At 42.2% G+C, this 26,507-nt stretch overlaps 1 long non-coding RNA gene across 1 annotated transcript in view; it reads right to left on the minus strand.

The window, feature by feature from the left end:
* Positions 1–17,890, minus strand: part of LOC104142174 (uncharacterized) — a 94,256-nt gene extending 76,366 nt beyond the window's left edge. The window contains exons 1-5 of the long non-coding RNA XR_011143384.1: positions 17,671–17,890; positions 10,442–10,581; positions 7,050–7,308; positions 4,745–4,854; positions 788–900 (exon numbers count right to left, since the gene is read on the minus strand). This is a non-coding gene — a long non-coding RNA (uncharacterized lncRNA). The remainder of the gene's footprint in view (positions 1–787; positions 901–4,744; positions 4,855–7,049; positions 7,309–10,441; positions 10,582–17,670) is intronic.
* Positions 17,891–26,507: the final 8,617 nt, after the last annotated feature.

The raw sequence follows: 26,507 nt of genomic DNA on the forward strand, positions 1-26,507 counted from the left end.
ATACTGTTCCACTGAGCTGGAATTTGCCCCAGGGAGAGGTAAAGCAGGCCTGGATGACCTGATGATGGAGGTGGGGTAGCAATGCAGGGCAGCTGTCCTCCTCCCACCATGGAGCAGGTATCCAGCTAGGAATGGCGAGGGACGGGGTGGCAGCCCCTGTTGACTTCCAAGTCTGCTCTGGAGACTGACCTGAAATGTTTCTCAGGCCCGAAGAATGTTAGAGAGCAGTTTGGATATATCCACAAACCACCACTGACCCGTGGGCCAGCGAGCCGGTCCTTTTGAGTGGAATTTTAAAATAAGTTTAGCCTTACTGGAAAGGTAGATATTATTGAGAAAAATAAGCAAAGAAATGATGGAATTCAGATGAATATATGAATTTTGATCGCAAAGTACCACAAGTTTAGGGGGATTCTGATCTAGGATTTGGTTTAGTCTGACCTCTAAAATAAATAAATTATTTACTGGTATCTGTACAGGTAATTTCTGATATTGTTTTCCACTCAGATCTAGTTCTCAGCATACTCATGAGTACGGTGTCTGACCTTCCCCACTGATACGTACACTCACCAGACTGTCACGGGGATAACCCTTGGACCTGCACAGTTTGTATACTTAGAGTGCTGCCAGTCAGTGACCTTTCAATATCACAGAAACAACTGAGAGGAAACAAGGAAACGTTTTTTTTAACTGGAAGCTCTTCTGCAAGCTGTAATTTTGATATGGAAAAAGTATACAGTTTTGAGAGCAAGGACTACCACAAAGAAAGCAGAATGTGAGCTATTACCTGGATGCCATGATAACTACTCTCCAGCCATTTGGTAAACACGTTCCCAAGAACAGTCATCATCTTTTTCCTTTTCATTTTACTGATCTTACTGCATGTAGCAAAAGAAGCACCTGTGAAAACAAATGCAAGAGTGATTGCACATTCAGTCAGGAAAAAGTTACATTTTGCTATCCTGTAAAATCAACTCTGATGAAAACATAAACCAGGAGGTCAGTAGTGAGTGACAGCCACCACTGTTTGAATGCCAGAGCAGTGATCTCCATCAAATGGCAGGGACATGGTACATCTCTAATCCAACAGTGCCCATGTTCTTAAAAATTTACCCCCTAATTTAGCAAGTTTTGTGCTTTTCTTCACTTCAGGCTCCTTGAAAAGATGGTCAGAGTCCAACTCTTTACAAATCTGCATACTCTCCATCCTCTCCAAATCTCTTCTCATAGACAATTTACTGGTGGGGAGGGAGGGAATGATTCAGCAACATCCCTCACACGTTGCAGACAACTGGACGTGTGGGTATGCTGACCAACTTGTCCTCAGTCCATGGACTTAAGGGAGAATGAAGAAGAATGAAGGTCTGGGGAAGGGACACGTCACACCCTTGCCTTCACCTCATCTCAGGATCTGAAAGCACTGGACCATTATGGCGAAATCCTGTCTGAAGATAAGGTGCAGAAACTAATCAATGAACAATAGAAATTTTGTAAAGGTCATGTCCAATTCTATCATGGCTCCCTGGGAAAAAAAGGCCAATATTTGTGCAAACCCTCAACTGAAATCCTATACTCTTCCTTGGAGTAAATCATGACTACTTCCTATGTTTTCACCGGAAAGTCCTTTACAAAGGCAAAAGTTGAACACCATCCAAATGATTTTTCAAGTAAGAAAGTCTTTGCACATACATTGTGTCTGTTCTTGCATACTTCTGTTATTTTTACAACTATAAAGCAAGTCTTACCCAAGTCTTTTTTTGCTTTGCGTTAGCTGAATTTAATTGTAAGTGCTAGCGGAGAAGTCTCAGAGTCTCTCAACTCATTAGTGAAACATGCACCAAAAGAGTTAAGTAGGCAACTGACATTTTATCACTGTTTTGTAACTTTAAGCTTATTTTAATGAGAACAGCTCCATTTTCTTAAGTAAATTCATAAATAACTACTTTCCTCATAATGAATTGCCTCTCCATCAGATTTTAAGATAGATTTGAATTTTCCAGGAGAAGGCTGATTTCCTTTGTAATTAACTAATGTATCAAAAGGGATCGTTTATAATGACTGTGGTCAACATCAGTCAGAACTGTTACAGGGCAGCACAGTAGGGCATGACTAATGAGCACATGATGGAATCAAAACTGACAGACAAGTCATAAATCTTTAATTTGCATCCTGTTTCACATTTGAAATGGGCAGTTTGTATCAAAATAATGTGATTTGCAGACAAGCTGCAAGCTTGAAGTCAATGTCAAACCTGAAACCTGTGGATTGCCATTCCTCTCATTCAGAAAGGTGGCTGGAGAATTGGAATTCAGCACTGATGCTCATAGTCTCCTTAGGAGCCTGCATGACCAGAAATGTGCAGGCACCAGGACCTATTCCACTTCCACCAGCAAGTTCTTTAAAATATTATGCTTCTCATGAGAGCCCCTGAAAATGCGAGTATTGACTGCATAACATACTACAGTGATGGGTGCTCTATAAATACCCAAAGTCGATAGCATTTTTATCCCACTTATCCCAGAAAACAACTGTCTGCACCTCCACTCTAAATATTGACTGTTCTCTTATCTTAGGCTCCTCTGCCTGACCCATTTGTTCCAGTCCAGCAACTCTCTTATCCAGTACTCCATATAACCCCTCACAAAGGAAGGCTGCCCTAGCCTCTCTCACTTATTCTTACAAAAGTCCCTACTCTCCTAATCCTTCTGTGAATGGTTTTCAACAGATCGTGTCATCCCCCGGAAAAGCAACATCACAGTATGCTACTCTAGTTCAAGAAGGTTTGTTCACAGAAGACCTATGGTCCATGCATTACCAGAAGTCAGCCTGAATAACCACATCTGGGTTACGACCTATTAGTATGCAAACAGCTGAATCCAGCTGTAGCCGGGATGGGACAACTGCCCTATCATGGAGCTACACCTATGTCATGTGGTCAGACAATGCTCAGGGGAGAAAAAGGGGCTGAAAATCTCCTACCCTCCTCCTCAAATATCACTGTTTTTAAAAGTGATGGCTATTAGGCTATGCGAATACTAACTTTCAAGCAGCATAGACTAATAGCAAATCCGTAGAGCAAAATAGTATTGAGGACCTGACATCCATGATATGCATATTCCAGGGGTTTCCCTCCACGTCAGACCAGTTCTAGTCTGGTCCTACGGACTGAAAGCCCATTTGCAGCTGGAGTACTCCAGCTGTGCTCCTGGGGTATGTCTTCTAGTTTTCTTCCATCCAAAAGGAATCCAGCTCATGCACTTTGAGGCTGCTCCATGACGCTAACCAAAGTACGTTATAGGGGGATAACCAGGAAGACTGGTTTCCAAACACACTCCTCATCCAAACTGAAATCACCGTTTGGGCAAACCCACATACATCTGCCTCTCATCCAGAGGGGCCACCAAAAAAGGAAGATGGGACCAATCTCACCTTCACACAAGTCACACCACTGAACTCAGGGAATATCAGAAGGCTCCAGAACTGGCCTTAGTTCAAACATACATGTTTGAACACGTTAAGCCATGCCACGTGCAGGACAATTCCTTCATCCCACAGCGGCTAAGAGGCACGTTGCTGTGTCCGTCTATGCTCCAATTGGCAGCGGGCATCTTCCCAGTTGGGTTGCCGTGGCTTGCATCAATTTGCTTTCTAACACTACACAAAAGAATTTTAATACAAATATTGCAGAAGAGTCCCCATCTCAATTCATTATTTAATTTTGCTTCTAATACTTCAAACCCCTCACCCAACCTGCCCACGCACGCCTGGTTTTCCAGAATTGTGGCAGAATACAGCCTTATCATCACAGTCAATATTACTATGAATAACAAAGTGTGACACACCATCCCGATCTGAGTAATGTCTTTCTGGCATAAAAATTGTTTCTAGGACAGCATGGTGCTATGCCTAGCCTACATGCTGATATAGATCCTAGAGAGAGATGTTCAGAGCGTTGCACACCATATGGAATAAGCAAAAATTAACCAGGAAGCACATGAAGAGGCTAGGAGTACTGCCAGCATTTGGAGAAGGCATTCCCTCAAGTTTGAAGCATGCAGTAAATGAAGGAGAAAGACTTTTTGGATCAAGGCCTTTAGTATTATGTAGCAAGGGTTCATTTTGGCTCTGCTTGCTTTAGAGTTAAAATTTCGCTTAGCAGCAGCCACTTTCTGTTTAAAAAAAACAGTCCTTTCAAACACAGTGAATCGGAAGGTGATTTCTACACAGGGTCAGCAAAGCTCCCCCAACACGAACGTTAAATAGGATCTGTGATGTAAGAATTTCATTATGTCAGTGTCAGGCAACTACTCTTAATACTAAGCAAGAATTTACTTCTAGCATGACAGCAGCTTGTGTACATGGCAACATGCCGTATTTACGAGGTTCTTGTACAAATGTCCTCAATGGTTCCAAGCCGGGAACAATCTAAGAGAAATATATTCTATGATCTACATGCTAAATCATCCTTCTGAAGGTCATGTTTTTCCACCTCATTGTGTTTGAGTCAGCTCCTGGTATATGGCCATATTTCCTGAGACACAGTGCCACAGACAGTGAAATAAGGGGAACGTTTTGGCCTATACTCAGAATATTTTTGCTTTCAGGAGCTTAAGTGCTTTAAAAGCTGCTCTGAATCTTGCATAGGGCAAGTAACAACGAAGCTGTAAGGGGCTCTCAAAGAAGAAAAACGCAACCAGATATATCTAAGTGCATTACTCTTCAGAAGAAGACCTTTTTTACTTACTGCTTTTAGTAATTTGAAGACTAGTTCAGTGTCAAGGAACTCAGAAACATTTCTGAGAGGAAAGATGCATCTCTGTTCTTTCTTAATTTATCCTTAGGAGTAGTCTCCTGCTGAGAGACAAAAGAGCAAGAAAGGATTTTAAGTCCCAGTGCTTAATACTTGTTTCAGGACACAGTACATAAAACATCCAGTATTTCAAAATCAAATATACGTCAACTTGGGTTTAAGATACCAGATTTTCATTTGCCATGTCTGTATTTCTCACTGTAGAATTTTATAATCTATTTACCCTTGTCTCCAAAAGTATATGATACATGGTGTGGAAGACCAGAGATGCACTGATTCTGCTTTTATCTTTTCAGTTCTAGAGAAAACAATACGTTCCGTTAAGACTCTTATTCAAAACCTCTGGGAGTCAATGACAAACTCTCCTTATTCAGAATTTCAATCAAATAAAACTAATTGTAAAGTCACACTGAATTAGTTCAATTATATCAGTTTAAAAACCAATGAAATCATCCAGTTTTTGAACTAGTAATATTTTTGTAATGGTTTCAAAACATAGTATTACATTTTTCATGTGTCAAAATGAAATCTATATGTAATTGTAGTTGTTTTCCCTATTAACAACTTTTTCTGTATTTCAATCATTTTGCAAGTCAAAATATTATTATTAATATTGCTCACACAGCTCAGGTTACAGCTAATCCTGCACAAACTCTAGAGAAAGATGTCATATTTTCCCTAAGAGACAAAATGCCCCCTTACAGAACCAGAACTGAGCATGCACATGGCGCTCTCTGTGATCCCTAATACAACTCAATTTAATCTATTGAGACAGTAATTAATTCCCCTCTCTCTTCCCTCTCTCCCAAACAATACTTCAAACAGTACATTATCTAATGTGCTCTCAGAGTCATTGAAATGTTGGTTGGATGGGACCTGCAGAGGTCAGCTCATCCAAAATCCTACGCAAAGCGGGACTGTCATCAACACTGGTTCACATCAATAGTGCCTGATACACTCGTCCCCTTTAAACAACGGCTGGGCTCCATGGAACCACCTGCTGAATATTGTACCACGACATGTGAACTGGGACCAAATCTGGGACCTAGAAAACCTTAGGCCTAGAAGACCTTAGGCTAACTTAGGTAAATAACACTTTTCTCTGCAATGTACCTAATGTTCTATGTACCAAAACTATTTCTCTATGAATTTGTCTGCATTTTTTAAGCCATATTTATAATCTTTACAGTGTAATAGATGATTGCCACTGTATAAATTAATGTACTACTGCCCCGTAAACCAGCACTGGAGAGCGCTCTCTGGGGAACCCACAAAAGGAGGGACTAAGCAACCCACCAGGCTCTCTCCCTCTCTAACCCCTGTCCCAGTACCAAAGCGGTGGTTTCCGTTCCCCCGCAGACTGCTCATCGTCGTGAGATGCCAGCACGGAGCCCAGCTTAGAGCTTGTAAATGCTGTAAACCCCACAAAGAGGCTGTGAAGCAAACACGCAGCGCTTGAGCTGCCTCAGAAGGGTCGGGTGAATTTCACTGTGGGGTAAATGGGCACAATTTGAGGGAATGCCAACAGATTTCCTTTTCTAGATTTTCTAGCATCCTCATATTCACTGCCCTCTTTCCTCCGTCCCCTCCTTGAAACTTCTCCATGCCCAGTATGGGCAATTTGGCAATTTTGTGATAAAAATGAAAGTGATTTAATTTCTCTTTCTCATCTCATGCCATTTTTTTTAATATTTGCAGATAAGAAACTTGCAAAACGGTATAAGACATAGAAAACTGTGTATACATGTTTCTCTTGGCCCTCAGCAGCTTTCATGTGCCAGTCACAGCGTACCAAGAACACGTCCGTTACTGCCACTCTCCTTCACCAAAGCACAGCGGGGCTGAGGCTGACTGACGCCTCGGGAGATCGTCCAGTCTCAGTCGCCAGCTCCAAGCCGGCTCAGCTGGAGCAGGCTGCCCAGCACCTGCTCCTGCAGGACTGGCGTTTGTCTTTCACACCGACTCTGTCTTGAACCCTCAACATTGTTACTTTTCCTCCAAGGGCAGTGTCTCATAGCTCGTGTGCCATACCATACCTCACCAATGCACAGAGCTATCCACAGCACGCAAGAGGTTCTAGAGACAAATTAGCTGGTCCTAGTCTAAATTACAGAGGAAAAACAGTGAGCACAATGAAGTTAGGTTATTACAGAGGGCTACTGGAGAAGCACTGTAGTGCATGCAACCTTCAGAAAACTGCTTGCCTCACTACAGAGTATTTGAAGGTACATTTACATACCTGTCCATGTTGCAGTTGTGACTGCGGTATCACCATCAATGCATGTAGATATACCCAGGTCAGCTTCAACGTAGCAAGCTCAAGTAGCACTATTAGCGAGGATGCCAGTGAACAACTCATGGATTTCAATGCCAGGGTCCCCGGCAGGCTGGGTGGTTCATACCAAAGCACGGTCTTCCCGGTGCTGGGTACCTTAGGCCATCTCAATTAAAGCTAGCTCAGGTAGGCCTGTATGTATTCAGGCACCCCTTCACCTGCACTGTAAGGAAACAAGCATTTGGTTTTATGGTCTAATTCCTATAAATTTGTCCAATCTTCTCCACTCAGTCACAGCATATCAAAAAGCCTGAGTCACGCAGGACTTAACCACAGATGCTGCACTGGCTGAGCACAAGCTGTTGGGCACATTGCAGGAACCTCCTAGGCCATGCAACATGTGAGATTGCATTAGGGGAACGGTAAGGTCTCAGCCAGCCTTCAGACCTATGAATCTATTACTTTCCTTTAAGTAAGTTAGTACAGAACTCATAATTCTGATGCTTTCTGTGAAGTTCCAAAGGTTATTATCCATTTGCCACCTACAATTCATTTTGCTTCTTAATGCAATAAACTATCTTTAAAATTAAAAAATATATATATACGACCTGCAATCAAGACCATCACAGATAGACTTCGTTTTGAGTAGAAGACTACTAATTCTTATTGCTCTTAAACTTTCTACCTTTTCATTTCAATTCAAGAACTCTCATGAGCATTTAAGAGAAAAATGCCTCCTAAAATCCATAAACAAATAATGAGACTTTGCACTCATCTCTGAAGCAATTTTGAGATTGTATTGCTAAGCACTTTAATCGTAATTGATTACGTCCAATTTTCCCTGCGTATTTAATCCTGGGTTTCAGCTCAGTTACTCTATTCTGACTGACCTTGACACTACATGAGACGCAATGCTTGTTGCTGAAACTGAACAAAATTGGTTCCTTCTTTTGAATGTTTTGAAAGATTAAGTGTGAAATTACAGATTGAATATCAGCCAGACTAATACCAAGGTCATGCAAGTTAAATCAGTTACATCTGAGCACTCAGGATGTAATCGGGGAGCAGAAGCATGAGAGGCTTTTGCTGCACCTTCTTTAATCCACGAAGCAATTGACTTTCTTGGAGAAATGGAGACTAGCATAGGGAAAGCAACATTAACTCCATGAAGCTATTAAGGAAACTCACGAACCACAAACTGCCAAAAATCCATGCCATGGATTAAAAAGTAGTTAAAAGAAAGTTGACAGATATTATGCCCAAATTGCCAGTTTTAATTTCTGAAAAAAATATCACTTAGCAACAGCCTGAGCAACAGCAGTAGCAAGAGCCAAAGCTTGTATTCCTGAGGCAAGCTCTGCCTTTCTTATGCAGGCAAAGAAGCGACAGTAGGGCATCGCGAGACCGGGGATTAATGCAGGGGCAGAAACAAGTTTCACTGCAATGTAGAGACACCCAAGTAGCCAGTAAATGAGTTAGTTGTGCCAGAGCAGCGATCCGACGGTGGCAGCAGTTTGCTGAGCGCAGGCTGTGCTGCTCTGCTGGGTGGGACCACGACGGTGGCAGGGCTCAGTAAGGGAGCCTGAGCGACAGTACCTAACAGGAGGAAGTCCTCACACCTTTCCCCTCTTCAGCTCTGAAACCAAGTCTGCCACACTCGCCATAGGTATTTTAGGCCAACAGCATCTTCTGTCTTCAGCCATGAAGACAGGCATATAAATTCCCATTTCCACTAATACTAATCCTCCCTTGGATGCGACCCTTTGCATGTCAAGAACTTCCTTTCCCCTGTACAACTGGCATCACAGTGACCTCTGTTTCCCTGCCTGTTGAGGAAATCAAGGCTCAGACTGGCTGAGAATCCCAAACCAGTACTGCCCGAGTGTCCTAAATCCAGTCCCAGGTAGTCCAAGATACCCCTGCCAACCGGCACCGACAAAATGCTGTTACAAGATAAAGACCTCTGTAAGGTGCAGCCTCTTGCAGCCACCCTCCGCTAACGTTAATTCCTCACCATCTGCCTCCTCGGCGGTTTTTCTGTAGGCTGCTTGTCGTGCTTTGTTTTCGGAAACTTTTTACAAAGGAGCCTTGAGCAGTAGGATTGCGTCTTCAAGTCGCCATGACAACAATTTTACAAGGTACATCGTTAGTCAAAGGAGTATGTGCAGTCTTTGGAGAGAAATCTAACCTTGCTACATCTTTCCTTTGCTTTTTCCACAAGAATGAGGGTCTAGCCTTGCAGGGAGCCGAGTGTCCGCGGGCAGGCAGGGCTGGCCCTCTCGTGCAGCTCTCAGCAGGACGGAGACTGCTCCGTGTCCCCCGAGCCTCCAGCAAGGGCCAGCTGCATCCCCCTTGTCACTCTCCCAGCTGCTAAATTCAAAATGCAAAATTTTCAGACAATACAACGTAACACAAGGCAGGGATGCGTTCTGATCCCAAATGATGCTTCTGCATTATCCGGATCAATACTAAATACTACAACTAATCTGTGCATATCTCAGCTCTGAAGTTTTGTATCTCATATAATATACTCTACACAGTTCATGAATTTTCTAGTATTCAAGCTTTCGACCTTTCCTATTTTTCTCCCCTCAAATGCTATAATGCAAAGCTCTTTGCAAAGCTACCATCCCTAGCGCCAAAGAACATAAAGCTGGAAAACTCATTGTTCTGAAATCAAAAATATTTGATAAGGCATAGTAATCCTTCTTAAAAGTGATTAAAACACAGAGTGCACTTCTCTCAAGTTTCTACAGCTATTTCAGCAAAGTCTTATTACAGACTGCCTCGCACAGCACAGTTCTGACAGAGCTCATTCAATAAGCTAATGCCACGACATTTTTCTAAATAAATCCTTAAGCTCAGTCTTATGTCCCTAAAATTCTTGAGCTGAAGCAATTTTATTCTGGAAATACAGTGTAGGATACGCTTTCAAAAATTCTTCTATTTGTAGATGATACAACAATAAATGCCTGGTTTTGTGTATCACCCACCTGAAACAAGCTAACACGACAGACCCCGACTCTCAGCTGCTGGACACTGCCACCAGCAGTGACACGGCCTTTGGCACCACAGTTTCTGCACTGCTCACCGTCCTCCATGTATCCACCTTGCAGCACCCATGGAAGTTAGCAACAAACTCTCCAGCATCCTTGGGCCTCATTTACAGCCATGCAACCTCACTGACTTCACTGAGCACCACGAGAAGAATTCAGCCCAAAATTTGGCACATACTTAGTTCAGCCGTGTTTTCAGTGCTAGTTCAGCCTTTTAAAATAGCTCCAACAGTGTCACTAGGAAGTGAGAAATATAGAAAGAGGAAAAAAAAACAAAACCCAGTTTTCTGGTACACTCACTCTGTAGACCAAAGGGAGCCTCCACAGATGAAGAGTGCAGAATGAATCCCGGGAAGTCAGCGTACGCCTGCGACAGTGGCCTGCCAGACGTGCTAGCTCCTCGCACAATCCCAGCAGCAACAGGATTATGAGCAACTCTTCTGTGACATAAATAGTATCCAGTGCAAATAGTTAATATGCAGAAAATGGACCAGGCTTTCTTTTTTTTATTAATCAAAAAATAACACTACGAACAATATGTATTCTCAGGCTATGTCAATTTCTTAAAATACAAAGAAAAGGTAAGATTGATAGGTGCTTACTATATAATATATCATCTTTAGCCCATTGTGAAATTCAAAAAAGTAAACAAGAGCTAATGTAAAAATGTGGTAATTCTGACTTACTTGCATATGAACACATACATAGTTTTGGATAGTCATTTATTGACATTGTTATTAAAACCAATGGTAATATATAAAAAAAGGAAATGTCTTCATCTTTATAAACCATCAGGAGAATTTTATTGGCCTGTTCCTATGTTAGAGTTAATAAATGACTAGTAATTTCATTCTTAATGTCTCTAATTCAGCATACGGAACATCAATTTCTGAAAGGACACTTTGACTCCAATTTATGTAAAGTAATTTCTGTTTACTGATTGGTGGTTTTTATTTCATATCATTTACACTCTAATTTGACTTTCTTCCCCTTTTGAATAGGGTTTATGAATTCATCACAAGGCCTATGGACAAGGGCATAAAACCCCATAAGATAGGCATCGGTTAATTACTATTACGGATGAGTGAATATCTATCAGCCACTTTTATACCTACATCATGCTTCCTGCAAATCCAGACATTACCAAATTTGCCTGGTACCTATAAGATTTTAGGGCAAACAGGGGCAGAGAGCTAGAAAGGTAAACACGAAAGAAAGTATTCATGAAAGAATAATAAACAGCATGTCACAATATATCCAGCTGCTGGCTTCGGTAGCTTTTTGCAAGAGTAGGAACTTTAGGACTTTATCCATAATGTTTTACAGAAACTGTTTGTGGGCAATTCATGGAGCAAGCCAACTACTTGTATTGGCTCTCTGTAGACCATTTTTTTCTTTTTTTTTTAATCTTCAGTAAGGAGTAAACTGCTTTTTAGCTCTCCTGCCTTCAAAATATTATTTTTCAATTTTGCAAAATGCCAAGCTTTTTAGGAAATGCCATTTCCTTATCACTGTGTCATCTTCTGATAAAGGATCAATATGTGCTACATGATTTTTAGACTAGATTCCTTTAAAGGATCCCCACTGAAAAGCGTACACTAACAGAGCACATACTGGACTTTCCTCCTCCTATAACACCGGCTTTTTACTCTGACAACACTTAAATTCCAGAAGAGTAAGAAGGATCTTTCGTTCCCAGGTTGTGTGATAACAAAGAAATTAGAAACAGCAAAACTGCTTCTGCAGCAGACTGCCTGGTTGGTTCCACATCACTGCAGCCTGTTAAGTAACTGAACTTCCATTAAACTGACTTAATATGAGTGTAACAGCTGAAATCAATGATATTAATTCCTGATTTCTCTCAGGTAGAGGCCAGAGGGAAATTAACCTTACAGCTGAGGATCGGAATGTAAATCTGATTTCCAAAACTTTATACTTGATGGACTATCAAAAAAATTAGGGTAAAAATTAGGTGGGTGAATCCATAGTGCTTCCACTGCAAATTCCCATTGACTTCTGCACTGAACACACAACATGCACAGAAATTAATCAATATACAGATTATAACACAGATGTCATAAATTAAAATCCCTCAGAGATTTTGTTAGACAAGCCATTCAATGATTTTCCCAGTATTCCTCAATAAAGCTGTAATTAGGACTATCTCCAAAAGGCTGTCAATCATTTGGAAGTAAAGCCAGATAACCAACAACACAAAAGCTAGTTGTTCCAAAACATGGCAAGATCTCGACGGTCTTTTTTTTCAATAAAATATTTTGCTAACTCTCAAAACTTTTCACCATCCTAGACCATAGACTCCAGACTGGTTGTGCTGGTGTGGATGACAGAAGAGAACTAGAATGTAAGAAATCAACAAGATGAGTGAAACCTTCATCCTGGTTTACGGTCATTTAATGAAAGAAGCTGCTGCAATTCTTCTCTTTTACTACCTCTCACATTTATAGATGAGTATGGCAGTTTCTCACACAACAGAATGTTCTTTTACGAAAGAATGAATAAAAGGATTTTTTTCCTTGCAGTTAGAAAGAAGGATTGGGGCAGTGGCATTAGAAGGATTGGGGCAGACAGCAAGAAGACAACAGAGATACCACAATGAACTACTCTACTCAATCAACTACAGCTGGATTGAAGACTGCAATATGTTAGTTAACCTCCAAGTTCATTTCGGAGTATCAAAAAGAAGGGAAGGAGAAAGAGGCAGAAAGACAGGCAGACAGAAAGAAACCCATGTATAAATTCCGCATGGAGACAAAAAACTGAACTCCTCAGTGCGCAGCCTGCTGTAGTTCTAACGAAGTTCCTTTAATTTGAAAGATACTCCAAAGGTTTCATCCCCAACTAAGTGAAATTCTTTGAACTAAATATCTAAAGCAGATTTGGCAACATCAGCAACTTAGCAAAACTAATTTACAACTGTGAATAAAGTTAAACATTTCCCTTCAAAACATTTTCTAATTCAAATACATTATTTTTAAGCCAAAACAAATTTTCTTTGAAATATCTAAAATTGAAATGTAATGTTTTGTTTTGGTTCAATACATTGATACTTGAGAAAATCAACAGGAAATATTTCATCTTGACAGTACCCACATTTTACTTTTAAATTCATCAAAATTATTGAATGATCCTGGTTTTAGTTCAACTCAAAGTTACATTTTCCCTAATTTGGGGGATTACTGGTGACTATGAGAACTCCAGCAGCCATCAGCCAAGTAGCATTAACACAAGTATCGGAGCTTAAAACAGGTATCTGATGACACTATCTGTTGTCATTAGCTAAAAATATGACTATATGTTAAAACACCTGGGTGAATAAACCTGGTACTTAAATGCTTTGATGAATCAAGACTTTAATAGTAAAAGCATAACTAGAAGGAAAAAAACGATAACTTTTTCCTCTAATCTGCACTGCATGGGATAGTATTACATTATAGGCATTGCTTCCTTGACATCTGGCATCATAAGCAAGAACATAGGCAGAGTAATTCACTACCACCTACCACAGCAAATAGCATCAACTATTTCTGTATTTCAGGAAAAATATTTCACGTTGAAAAGGAAGATTAAAGGGCTTTTAAGCTCTTTTTAAAATAAACTAGGGTTAAAGAACTGCATCATTCTGAATGGCGCATACTAACATTGTATTGGCAGTCAGCGCATTTACTGTTAATGGCATTAGACAATGACGCTAACGTAACCAGGCACAGCAGGCCAAGCTCACTCTGGAGACTGAAAAGATTGTAATTGGGAATATAGATTTTCAGCAATACTTGTTCTCAGTGTGAGAAGTCGACTGCCTGCTCCACCACTTTGACCTTTAGGAAAGGAAAGATTTGGGAGGGTTACAGGAATAGTCCTGGGTTTGGTGTTTAATCCCTCTAAACATGTTCTTGTTAAGCTGCAAGGTCGCCCTAAATAAGCTCACAGTGGGACTCCGGTTTACAACACCATTCTTTATTTCCTCTGCCTTGTTGTCATCTCCGTTATCATTCAGTTCTTGCCAGCACTGCGCTCCTCCGACTAACGATAGCGCTCTCTGCCGAGACGCTAGCAGACAGCGGCAGCCGCCGAGGGCAGCGCAGCGCCTCTCGCCTGCCTGCACCTCTGCGCAGGTGCTTTGCACAGCGGCCAAGAGGTAACACCGCTGCCACTGCGGAGAGCAAACCGCGCCACAGCACAGCCCGTCGCCTAAGCACGGGATGAAGGAAGGGTGGAGAAAAAAGAGCCCGGTGTGTGTACTCCCTCGCCCCATTCAAGAAGTGCTGCGCACATGATGACCTTCACAAACATAAAAACTCTCCAGGGAACGCCAACAAGCTCCTGCCCATAGTACAGAGCGGGGCAAATCTCACGCTGGCATCAGCGCCTGGGATTGCATCCAAGGATTATACAGGGGTTTACAGCTCTGTGAAGCTGCACATGCGCGCTAAGTGGAGGCTCCTGTCTTGGTGCTTTTGCACTTGCCACTTTCTGAAACATTGACTCTACTTCATTTCCTCCCCGTGCTCTCTGCTTCGAGGCCGGGCACCACAACTCCCAAGAGCGCCTGCCGGGACGCGGGAGAACCACCGCCTTTCTCCAGGCTCTTCCTTCCCGCAGCATAGGGGCCCCAAGAAAGGCACGTACCCAAGGAGATGCTTAGCTCCTTCTTCCAGTCTGCTCCCTGAGTTTTTCCTTTTTATGGCTTTTTGTAGCATAACCTTGAAGAGTCTCTTCATTTTTAAGCTGATTAAAAATATTTTTCACACCCAGTAAGCAAGATGTGACTCCTTGCTATGTGTACTTAATGGAAGAAATATGCTTTACACGCTTCATTAAGTTATTTGTGAAATTGCATTAGTGCCATTCCATTAGTATACCTCTTTCAGCTACATCTGTGGCCTGCTCTTGACAGTCAAATTAGCAGTTTCATAAGTCTGTTTTGAGTTAGTAATGATCTTCTAATACATTGAAAAATATCCATCTTAATAGGAATTGGAAAAGAAAATAATAATGTATTTTTCAATATAATGGTAGCAAAATTATCTGCCGTGGGGCAAGATAATTATCAGATTTCTTAAAACAAGAAATTATGGGTTATTTTGGATACTTCATTAAAATTACAACCTTATGCAACACAGAAACATTAGTCTTAAAATAAGATGTCATAGTGAACTCCATATTGATTAGAGGAAGTGGAAGAAAAGTGTTTATAGCATTAAAATCTTTTAAGACACCTGAAAAGACACTGAAATAATAAAAATGATGATAGGGTCAATATACACTAAATTGTGAGAAAACTGTAATACTTTTTTACCCTGCACAGTAAGAAGTCCTTTAAGAGAAGCGAAACATTACTGATCCTGGTGTGGGCACTAATAAAAAGCTGAGATTTAACATAATGGTAATTATTTTTTACTTTCTATCCATTATTTCATACTGCGATCATAATTTAAATCATGCCACAATAGATGTCAAAGGTATGAGATGCTGTTCTCCAACTTCCTTCTAAAATTAATGATAATTTACTGTTTGCATTCAGTTAGCTCTTTACAGCTTAGTCAGGATCAAGGTCCCATTATGTTAAGCTCCATAAATATAAATACAAGAAGATACAGCCCTCTGGTCTGGAGAACTTGCAGTCAAAGGCTTTAAAGCGTACTCACCTGCTGGGCTGATGCAGAAGTACCCAAGCACAATACATATTTCAGAGTTGTGATGAAATACGCTCTGCGTGGCAACAACCAGCCAGAGTGAATTGGGAAAGGAGGATGAAGGCAAAAGTCATTTAATGCACAATTTGATTGCTCTTTACCGTCTGAAAGGATAGCTTTCAACAAAGAAACAAATATCTAAAGTTGTTGTTTCTCTGCCTAAGCTATTGACTATTGCTGTCCTTTCTCCCACCTGGCTGCTGACTTTCAAAAGGAATGAGAGGCCCCGCATCAGGTTTCAGTTAAGTTATATTAGGTGTGTTAATATACCGAGTACATAGTAGCTGTTTCACTACACTAGCAAAGATTACCTGGAGAGGAAAAGAACAGTCACTGGGATCAGTAAAAGCTCATGACTGTGTAATAAACCATTATACCAAAAACCCAGTTCACAAGCAGAAGTATACAATTGTCCCATAATTTCTTGAGGGTCCGCTCATGTTAAAGGAATAAGATGAGTGGGAAACACAGCAGAGTGAAAGTATCAATGACTGCGACAACGTTAAGGATTACAGCATCACCGCAAGGCAGCCATCTCCAAGTGTTTTGATTTTACTCTAAAATGAAAGACTCTTGGCAGGGTTCTGTCAATGACAAAAATAAGCCAGACTGGATGGCTGGCTTAGAGCACTAAACAGCAAAGCAGGGCAATTAGCCACTCCACAATTAAAACTGAATAGTAAATAGTTTAGGCTTGCTTCACAGCTTCTCTGGACACATTAGTGCTGCCCTTCAACCTCTAAAAGCACAGGAAGTTGAGAAGCCCTTCCAAGCCCCTCAGCTCACAAGTCTGACTCTTCATTTCTTGAATCTTCTTGATCGTCACAGAACAGTACAAGGTGTTTCACATTGATGAAGAATATAAAGCTTTGTTAAGCTGAGTATATAGTGCATCTGTACTTAAAATCACCTCATTCATTTTATCTCACAATATGACAGCTGGGACGTCTATCTTTGGTATCATGTCAACCCAACCTCTGAAGCGAGTCAGGCTGATCTACAGTCTTACTCCACAATGAGGAGAAGTTTCAGCTTTTGTTTTCCTTTGCAATATGCGCTACATATATGCATAACAAAAACCAAGTAGATTGTTTGTACCTATTCCTGTAAAGCAGGATCTCTCTGTCCTTTACAGTTGTAGTTACATGGCACATACTCAGCCATACCCTCAGCCTCTGTTTGATGCGCTGCGCCCCGAGCACAGTGAAAGAAGCCCCACTATGAAGAGAGGAGTCCGGAAAACATGGCCATTCTCTAGCTTCATGCCTTGAACATTCTGTAATCTTTCAATGTCTTGCTTACTCTAGGATGATTATCACTTACTTCTAATCACAAAATTAAAGACAGACTTCTGAAATTGCACCTATAAAATGCCTCACTTATTTATAGGCATGAACCATGCCCAAAGATTCACGCCGTTTGAGCAGCTTCTAAGGACTGCAGCTGAAACCAAGGGCAATGTCACTGAGAATTTTCTCATGTAATGCCGTATGTGACGTTCATTAGTGTATTCGCTTCTGCCATTTACAAGCACAACTGTAAATTGCACTCTTCCCGCCTCAGATTTTAAAGAATATTGACATGGGAGAGCTTCTGGCTCCAATTACAGCTCACAAAAGTCAAAAGCTGCAAGATTCGTAAATACCTAGAACAAACAAACCACAGGGAAAGAAAAGCACAATTCAAGAAAGGCTGGAAATGAGGACTATTAATAGCTACAGAGCCACGGGATTAGGAGAGCGGGGCACGTGGGGAGACAACAGCGCCCTGCGTTCACAGAAAGGTTGCAGGGAGCAGCAGCAGGCCGTGACTCACCCTCACAAAGAGAAGGGCAGCTCTGCAACTTCCTTGTGATAAAAATGTTGGTTTCGCTCTTCCTCTGTCGAACCTAAATGCACTGAAACATTGCCTCAGAGAGAAACACAGAAGCAGAAGTACGAGCTCAACTTGACTGCTTTCAGATGTAACGGCTAGAACTGAATACATAAACAAGCCACTGTCCCTTCCAGGCTGCAGACGACCTTTCAGCAGCACCTGCAACTCCACAGCCCCAGCAACCACACCCCAGCCCCAGGCGCAGGCGCCGAGGGTAGGGAGCCACGTCCAGGGCTTTCGCTGTGCCTGCCCACACCACGAGTTTGCTATATGAAAGGCCCACTAATGCTCCCACCTCTCTATTCCGTGCTTTAAAGGACAAACGGGCGGGCGGAGCGTCACTCAGACACCGCTGTGCTCGGGCTGGGTGCAGACAGACGACACGCGAGGCCGGGGGGACGACGGCCTCGGCCAGGCGGTGCGGCGCCGCTGCGCTGGCACCGGCACCGGCGCCCCTCGCCTCCGCCTTCCGCAGCTCCCAGCGACTCCTGGGGGAAAGGCTAGGAACGGTTTGTTTAAAAGCCTGCCGAAGGACATTAGGAACTGAAGCCTGGTTTTTGGACAGTAGCAAACCTTCAACATAGAGCGTTTCAGTTTGGGGGGGTTTTGGCAGGGGGCAGTTCTCAGGGACGGAAGCAGAGCGGTGCCAGAGGAGCCCGAGTTACTGAGCCTGCCGGTAACGCACAGTACATGTCAGTGGAGCAGCTCCACTCCGGAACTAGAACAAGGACGTATATTTACAGAAGCACTTTTAGGGACCAGAGATCTGGATTTTGGCGTATGTGATCAAAGTAATTCCTCGAAGAGGTGCTCAGGCTAGAATTTTTTGACCTTCCTAGTTGTGAAAGTTGTTGGTTCAATAAAGGTCAAGATGTGCGACAAAATTCAAGCCTGTCTGAGCCAATTAATGACGAGTAACCAGACCATTAAAAATCCCATTTATGCTGAGCAGTGAAGTGGGTTATATGGCAGCTGTCTGTACCTTAGGTAGCCTATACAGTCGGTCAAAGGCTTGCAACAGAAAAATAAAGGCCACGAGAAAGCAGAATGAGTGAATACTTAACATTTTAAGAGCAATAAGAAAAGCTTTCCAGCTCAACCAATAGAGACAAAAACATAAAAAGGAAAAAACATTAATGAAACAATGGTGTTTCTTAATTTCATTGTAAATATTGGTCTTTCATATAATAAATGAGAAACTTTTTTACTAAAAAATCATGAATTTTTCATCAATTGATAAAACGTACAAGGGCAAATACTTTTAAAACACGGCCACACGCACATCATCAAGTGTTAGTAACACGCAGCAACAGCATATTAAAGAAACAGCTTGAAAGTACCAAACTGCTCAGGGATTTCTTTCAAAAATTTGAAGAATTGAAGAAATAATGAAACAAATACGGCACTGATCATGACAAAAAGAGGAAAATGAGAACCTCGACCATGCTATCAATATCTGGTAAATCTGATCTCAGTCCCTAGCAAAACCTGGGCCAGTAATGTTTTTAAAAATTGTTGGGGAAAATGAAATGCTGGGATTAAGCCTTTTTTCTATTTCAATATATTAAATGTTTGCTTATAACCAAGGTTTATTGAAGTCAATGCACAAAGAAAATGGCAAGTTTTTTTTTATTTAGATATCTCAGATTATATGATAACAGCAAAAAGATGCCACTGTTTTAGATTTCCGTTTCTCCTGATGATAGCAGTAATCTTTAGTTTATATAAATGGAAAAAGCTCTGCTTTGTCAGATAAGGCGTGACGCTGGTGAAAGGAGTACGTCCAAAAATAAAAGCCAGCTCGTGCATACTTTCTTTTAAATAATGACCTATAAACTATGACTTTTATTTCAACTCGCAGGAAACTCTGTTAAAACCAACTCTAAACACCACAAAATATCAGCTGTATTTCTAGTAAAACTGCAATTCCAACAGCTACTATAAAAACGACACCCCAAATGCCTGCAGCCAGCACCCTGAACAGGGTCTAACCACAGAGGAGGGGAGCCGGTTCTCCGTCACCCTCAAAACCCCGGGGTGACAGCCGCACCAGGTCTGCGCCCCGCGCTGCGCGTACTGACACGCGGGTAGGAGAGCGCCTGCCAGTGGTGTGAGACGCCAAGATGGAAAGGGATAAATGAAGCATCGCCCTGAGCCGGGGCGAGGAAACAGGCTGGGATGTGGGCCAACACGGCACGGACTTCGGGAAGCACTAACACACGGAGCTCCAGCCACAAGGTCAGCTCCAGCCCGAAGCGCGTGTCGCCCTGGGGCACGCAGGGCCACCGAGCGCTGCGCCCGCAGACGGCTGTGCCTGCTGCTGCGAAGGGAACTGCTGCCGGGCCCAGACCTAGCGCGCCTGGGAAAGCCGGCCCAGAGGAAACCAGAAAACGGACACCTGGGGAAAACATTCAGTGACCTTGGAAGGGGAGCGCGGCTGGCCAGGTAAGAGCGTTGTTGCGGGGCCAGATATCCAGGGGAAGGAACAACAGGGAACGCTTAGTGGGGTAGGGTTGGAAAAATAGCGGATAAGCTCCTTTTGTTACGTGTAAGAAAGGGGTGAACTGTTCGATCCCCACAGCCACAGCAGCAAGAAACCCCGCAGGGGCATTCCCGGGACAGCCACCGCGCACCAGCGCCAGCGCTCGCCTCTTCTGCTCCCCCCGGCGCCCGAGCAGCCAGAGGGAAAGGAGGCTTCCGAATAGCGAAGCCAGTCGTGGGGCTCGCCCTCTCAGACACATGAAAAAGAAACACGTCCACAGCATCTTTGCTCAAAGTTGCTTAAATCATCTGAGAGTGCCCTTTCTTGTAAATGCTCAACATAATTCCCCTGAAGACATTTTGTTATTTTAGTAAATTCAAATTTGCACTGCACTGTTTTTAAAATGGGCCAACAGACACTTTCACATATTGCACGTAAGCATCAGTGACTTTCAAATTGTATACAGCAAAGAAGTTTTACTTCCTTAACTTGATACTGAGAATAATATACACAGAGCACCTGCTACCCCTGAAGCGAGGCCCCTTGAGCTGTTCGGGAGGCCTGGAGGCCACGGAGCCGTGCTGGCACCAAAGAGACTCTCTGCACAGTCTTACTCTTCACATTCAGTTTCTACTTCTCACACGCATGAACTTCAGCACTTTAATATTAGTCTCTAATAATTTGTCTCCATGTATGCATATGGTCACTCTACCGACAGTTAATAAACGGTGTCCAATGCACTATACGAGCACCTACTGAGTTTGGGGCCTGGGATCCACGTCACAGCCTCCACCTTCGGTGCTTTCTGGAAATGCCTTTTAAACAAAACTGACAAATTCAGCTCCAAAGGAAACAGAGAGTTAGTTCAGGCTTTCTTTTTTTTTCCATCACAAGTTTCTTCAGAGCTATTTTAGAACTAGTTCAGTAACTCTTTCCCCTTTTCCTCAGGGTCTCCCCCATAAAATTTAGACATGTTCTTAACATGTGTCCCTGCACATCACTGTCTCTTCCTACTTTACCAGCCTTTTCTCAGTTTAGGTCAGCCCTTTAGGCCCCCTTTCTCTGCCTCGATGCCACTCTCTGTCCCCTTTGTCCCTTAGTTCTCTTGAGCGCGTTTGCGCCTTTTGCCATTCAAACCCTCTTTTGGAGAACCTCTCCACACTAATCACTCCTGTGCTCCCAGGCCTGCAGGAGCACCTACAGAAAATAATTAGATGGTTACAAGGCTAAGGAGACTCAAGGAGAATCTCAAGCACTTCATTCAGCCACAGGGAAGAAAAGTCCTTCGTTTCCCCTCACGGCAGCAGACTTCCAAAATGCACTCAGCTGCCAATTTGAAATCACTGCTTTCCCCGTTACGGTGTTCGGTGGAACACAGATTACTGGGGTGATGGTGGGAAACCTTATTTCTATATTGAGAAAGCAACTAAGATGCTAATAAACATAACAAATAGGTAAGGATTTACCTTGGGGTTTTAGCATGGCCATATTACACAGCAGCTGTGCGACTCCCCCATTCCATCCACAAATTACCCTGAGACTGCAGCAAGGTCCAGCTCTCCTGACAGCTGCTCTTCGCAGCAACAGTCAGAAACGAGCAGTCGGGAACCAGACATTTCCATCCTGGTATCAGCAATTCCTGATCGCGCTTTAAACTCATAATAAAAACATGATAGCTGTTGCTTTTATAATTTTCTTTCCTGTGGTACCATGTAACTGACAGATGATACAAGATCTGGGACTAAAATCCTCAATGCAGGCTCTTTGGTGACAGTTTCCCTTGTTATCTTGACATCCATTCAGAATAGCACCCTTATTTTATTAAGCAAGCATGTAAGCTTGCTTTCAGTTTCAGAAATACAGCTTAAATATATATATTTATAGGCATTAACTATAACTACAGTTTGCTGAGTCAGGATTTTAAACTTCATGTCTTAGTCCTTTCATTTATAAAATAGGGGGAGTCTTATTCACATATTTTTCCCCCTTGCTTATCGCTGAAGCAGCGGGATTTAGTTTCCCAAGTAAAATTTGTCTCCCAATATTTATGAGATTTATGGATTTAAAATAGTGCAAAATTTGCTGTTCTGTGACAGACACAATAATAATTTATTCCGCATTCCATCTGTGACAGCAAAGCAAACTCTCACCAAGAAAAACATGTTCATCCAACATGCAGGAATTTGAAGCAAATCCACAAAATACTAAGTTCCTTCACAACTGTTATGATTGTGAGTGCTGCTGGCAATGAAGGTTTTTCCCCTCCTATACCTAAAATAGAATGCCTTTTCATAGCCTCCTGCAAGACTTCAGCCTTTCTTTAAACAAGACCCACCACAGGAGTATATATAAATACACCCAAGAATAAGATGCAACTCTGGAACAAACTAATCTTCTCCTACTTCAGCCTTCATCAGGTACACTCTCAGTAAATTATCAATCCAAACAACTTTGATTTAGTTTGACTTTGTTTTTTTGTATTTTTTTTTAAATAACATGCGGCAAAACTGTGCTTTTGCAGGAAGATCTGAAAATGATTTCTATGAAATCTCATATGTCTATTTTATGCAACATAGGGACCTCCACAATGTCCATGAACTTATTTATGGCAATGAAATAGTATTTGAGAAGAACATACTAGACACAGACAAGAAAAATTCAAGGTTCTGAACTTGCCCACATAACCCAATCACGGCATCCCATTCACAACGTGCAAAGAGCTTGTACTCCTAGGACAGACAAGCACAGATTTAGCGTACAGAAAAGCCCTTGCTAATTCTGAACTCCAGAGAGCAATGATAAAATTCAGATTTTGTTTTTATTTGGAGCATCACAGAGGAAAAGCAGCAGTGCCAAAATTGTTTTCTTTTTTTCTCTCTTTTCGTTTTTTACCCAAAAGACATGTTGAATATTGGAGAATCTGCAATATCCAAACCAGTAACTCTGCAGAAAGCCAGCCCATTCACAAAGACTCAGTTCCTAGATTCACAGTGTTTCGCTTCCCCTGAAGAGTAAGATTAAAGAAACCGAATACTCTCTATTAATATTTCTGTAATGCAATTTAAAACATGACTTTTCTCTGCTTTCGCAGGGATTAGATAGGAACAATTGCCTGTCACGCTGCATAGAGGTGAAGCACTAGCTTCACAAACAGATACAAGCCTGAGCATCCCAAAACAAAAGGTAATAATACATTTCTTTCCAAACCTAATTCCTTTACTCACCTAACTTCAGAATTATTGAGGAACAAACAAACTGCAGGTAAGCTGGAAGGTTTTCAACTTATTAGTGCACTGCAGTTTTCAAATACTTTACCTTAGCGTGCATTTTATTTTGCTGACAGCATCCTTAAACAGAATGCAGCTTCATTATACTCAGCATGACCTGATCAGCAGAACTTTACTTCTGTGAAACTTTGTTTCCTGGCCATTAAAGGTATGGATTATAATTAGAACGTAGCTACCTTTACAGTCCGCATGCTTAATTTAACAGCCCCTATTAAGTTACTTTTTTACTCAAACAGAACTGTAGTCCAACATGATTCACAGGTGGTCAGAGTTGTCTTTATAACGAGCACTCAAAAACTAGCAAAAATTGATTGCCCAATTTCAATGCCTTGTGAATCTGTGTACAACATATGAAATCTCTAGGCAGTCTGTGTCAGTTTACAAACTCCATTTGGACAGCACAGCTCATCTTTGCCATTCTCCATCTACAACACAGTCCCAAAAGTTGATGGAATACCATCAACAACGCAGAGGTGACAGATGTTGATGACCTCCTGTTTTAAAGAGCACACACTTGGCTGTCTCTCATCGTAGGCAAATCCGCTTGTTGGTTTCTCTGTTTCAAATCTGAGTTCTTTGTGGGTGAAAAAAACACCTGGCCAAAGACTTTGATGAACCGATGAGAAGGGAGGAGAATGGAAGAGGGTGTCAGGTGAGTAAATAAATATGGTGCCATAAATCAGGAAGTCTCTGTAGAAAGGTAAGCTGACTTGCAGCAAAACCAGCCAAGCAAGACTCCCAGCACCCAAAGAAACCCCACAGAGGGAAGGGCCATCCCTGGCCTTTCAGGGAACTTTGCTCCTGGCCCATGGTACTCCAGAGCAGTGAGGAGATCAGGATAGCTTAACATCATGTATGCTCTCTAGCACTGTCTCTCTTGAAAGCCATCAGAGGAAAGAGTTATATGCTTTCGAATCTCTTTTTGACTAGCTCTGCTTTAAAGCAGACAAGATTACTTCTTGGAGCATGGATACAACCAGACCGTCAAACAGAGGCTAGCTTTCTGCATAAAGTCATGGCCTGGACTCTTCTATCGTCTCTGCCCAAGACTCCTTGCAGTGGCCTGGGCGCAGAGTCACACAGGAGGAGGGGACAGAGCTGATCCATCCCCAGGAGCATGGCAGCCAGAGTGCTCTCCAAAAATACAGCAAATCAGATTCAGTTCCAGCTTCTCCCTATGTCAATTCAGACATTTTCCTCCCAGAAAGGACCCTAGTTGTAAGGTGGGACCTAAAGAAGCCCTGAACTGTGCAGGCAGTCTGGTCATTTTGACCCTTCACCTGTGCTTTGAATATCATGCCCGCATCACCCTTCTCACTGCAAGCACACCTTCCCACCGTGAGGCCGTCACGTATTACAGGAACATTTGCTTTCTGTTCCTTCTTTCAAAGCTGTTCCACTTTGTAGATCAGAAATTTCACTGAGCCAGCGAGAAAGAACAGCACAGAGCACAGCTCAGCAGGCCAGTGCCTCTAGCACTAAGCACCGAGGGGTTGTAGTTTCTAGGCCCTGCTCCAAGGCCTGTTGCAGGCATATGTTAAGTAATAATTGGACAAAATAACATTTTTGTTTTATCTTGGAAAAAAAATCAACATAATTGGCTCCCACACTTTACTGAGCCCTCCAAGCTCTACCAGAATACCAGTTACACTAATACTGCCAATAGTGGAACAACTGCTTTATAGTGGGTGTAACATCAGGCGCATTCTTGTTTTCCTGTAGCATCTTCTGTCTTACTCCAGAATCTAGCGCGTTAGGGTCAATCGAGATTCCTTTAGTCATCTTGTATTAAGTTTCCACAGAGGCAACTAGTTTTTGAATCATGGCCCGAGCAAACATGAATTAAGGGTTCAGATGCTTTTAAACATATTCCTTGGAGTGGCACTGCCATTCTAAGCTGTAGCACAGCATGCTGTACAAAAGTCCTGAGCTTATGCTAACTCATCACATGTAATGTTCAAACAGGACAAATCAGAGATTTGAAGACCAGAAATCACCTCAGAAGAGCGTACTATCGGCTTTCTTCATAAGATGTAATAAGCCTCCATTAGCCATTGCTGAGAGGAGCTAGAGATTAGAAGACCTAGACCTAAGTTCAGATTTTCACTGTCCCTAGAGCTCAGGGCTCTACAGCTGCCCAGTATCAGTGCTGTAACAACTCTGCATGGGAAGCTCTGATGAGATGAAAATTTAGGCCCTTTAACAAAATGATGAACTAGGTTTTAGCTACACAGCTTCCAATACAGCCAGACAGATACTTGCAACTTCTCCACATCGTTCTGAGGATTTCAGCTGCAGCACACAGCTACTCCATGCTAGGATGGATTTTGACAGACACTTAATTCCAGACTCTGTATTGATTAAATCAGGTTACGGTTTTCTGCTCTTCTACATACTGGGAGTAGATACATCCAGGCTGCACTCTCTCAAGTTCTTGCTAATCTGCCTCAAATGATACATATACCTAATACTACTGACTTCCTCATACAGAGGAAGTCTGTCATTAAAACAGAACAAAGTTCAGGCACTTATTTATGGCTTTGATTCAGGAAAGTTCTTATGTGTATTTTTCACCACAAACACAGCTTTAAGCCCTATTAATATTAATACTTAGGTGTCATTCTAAGCGTGGAAGGACTTAAGCACGCCTTAGGGTACTGCTATCTTCAGAAGCAGTTTGTTTTCAGACGTTATGACCGGTCCTGGGAATACTCAGGAGGATAGTGGCAGGTGTAATAAAAATCAGCCAACCTTCCCACAAGTTGCCTGCTTTCTCAGTGTGCAGAAACTCAGAAATCACATCTGCCCCACTCTGAGCATAACTGCTACAAATTGAAAATAACAGCATTTCCTCTCTACATTGTTTCAGCCTCAGTAGCTGCACAGACACCCAAGATTGAAATCAAGAGTTGTAGATGAGAAATTTAGATATAATTGAGTGTGAAGCATCTCATTTCAGACAAATTGTTTCACTTTAATACATACAATTGCACGGGTAAAAGATGTTT

This window comes from Struthio camelus, chromosome 11 (genome assembly GCF_040807025.1).
Source record: "Struthio camelus isolate bStrCam1 chromosome 11, bStrCam1.hap1, whole genome shotgun sequence".
Taxonomy (NCBI): domain Eukaryota; kingdom Metazoa; phylum Chordata; class Aves; order Struthioniformes; family Struthionidae; genus Struthio; species Struthio camelus.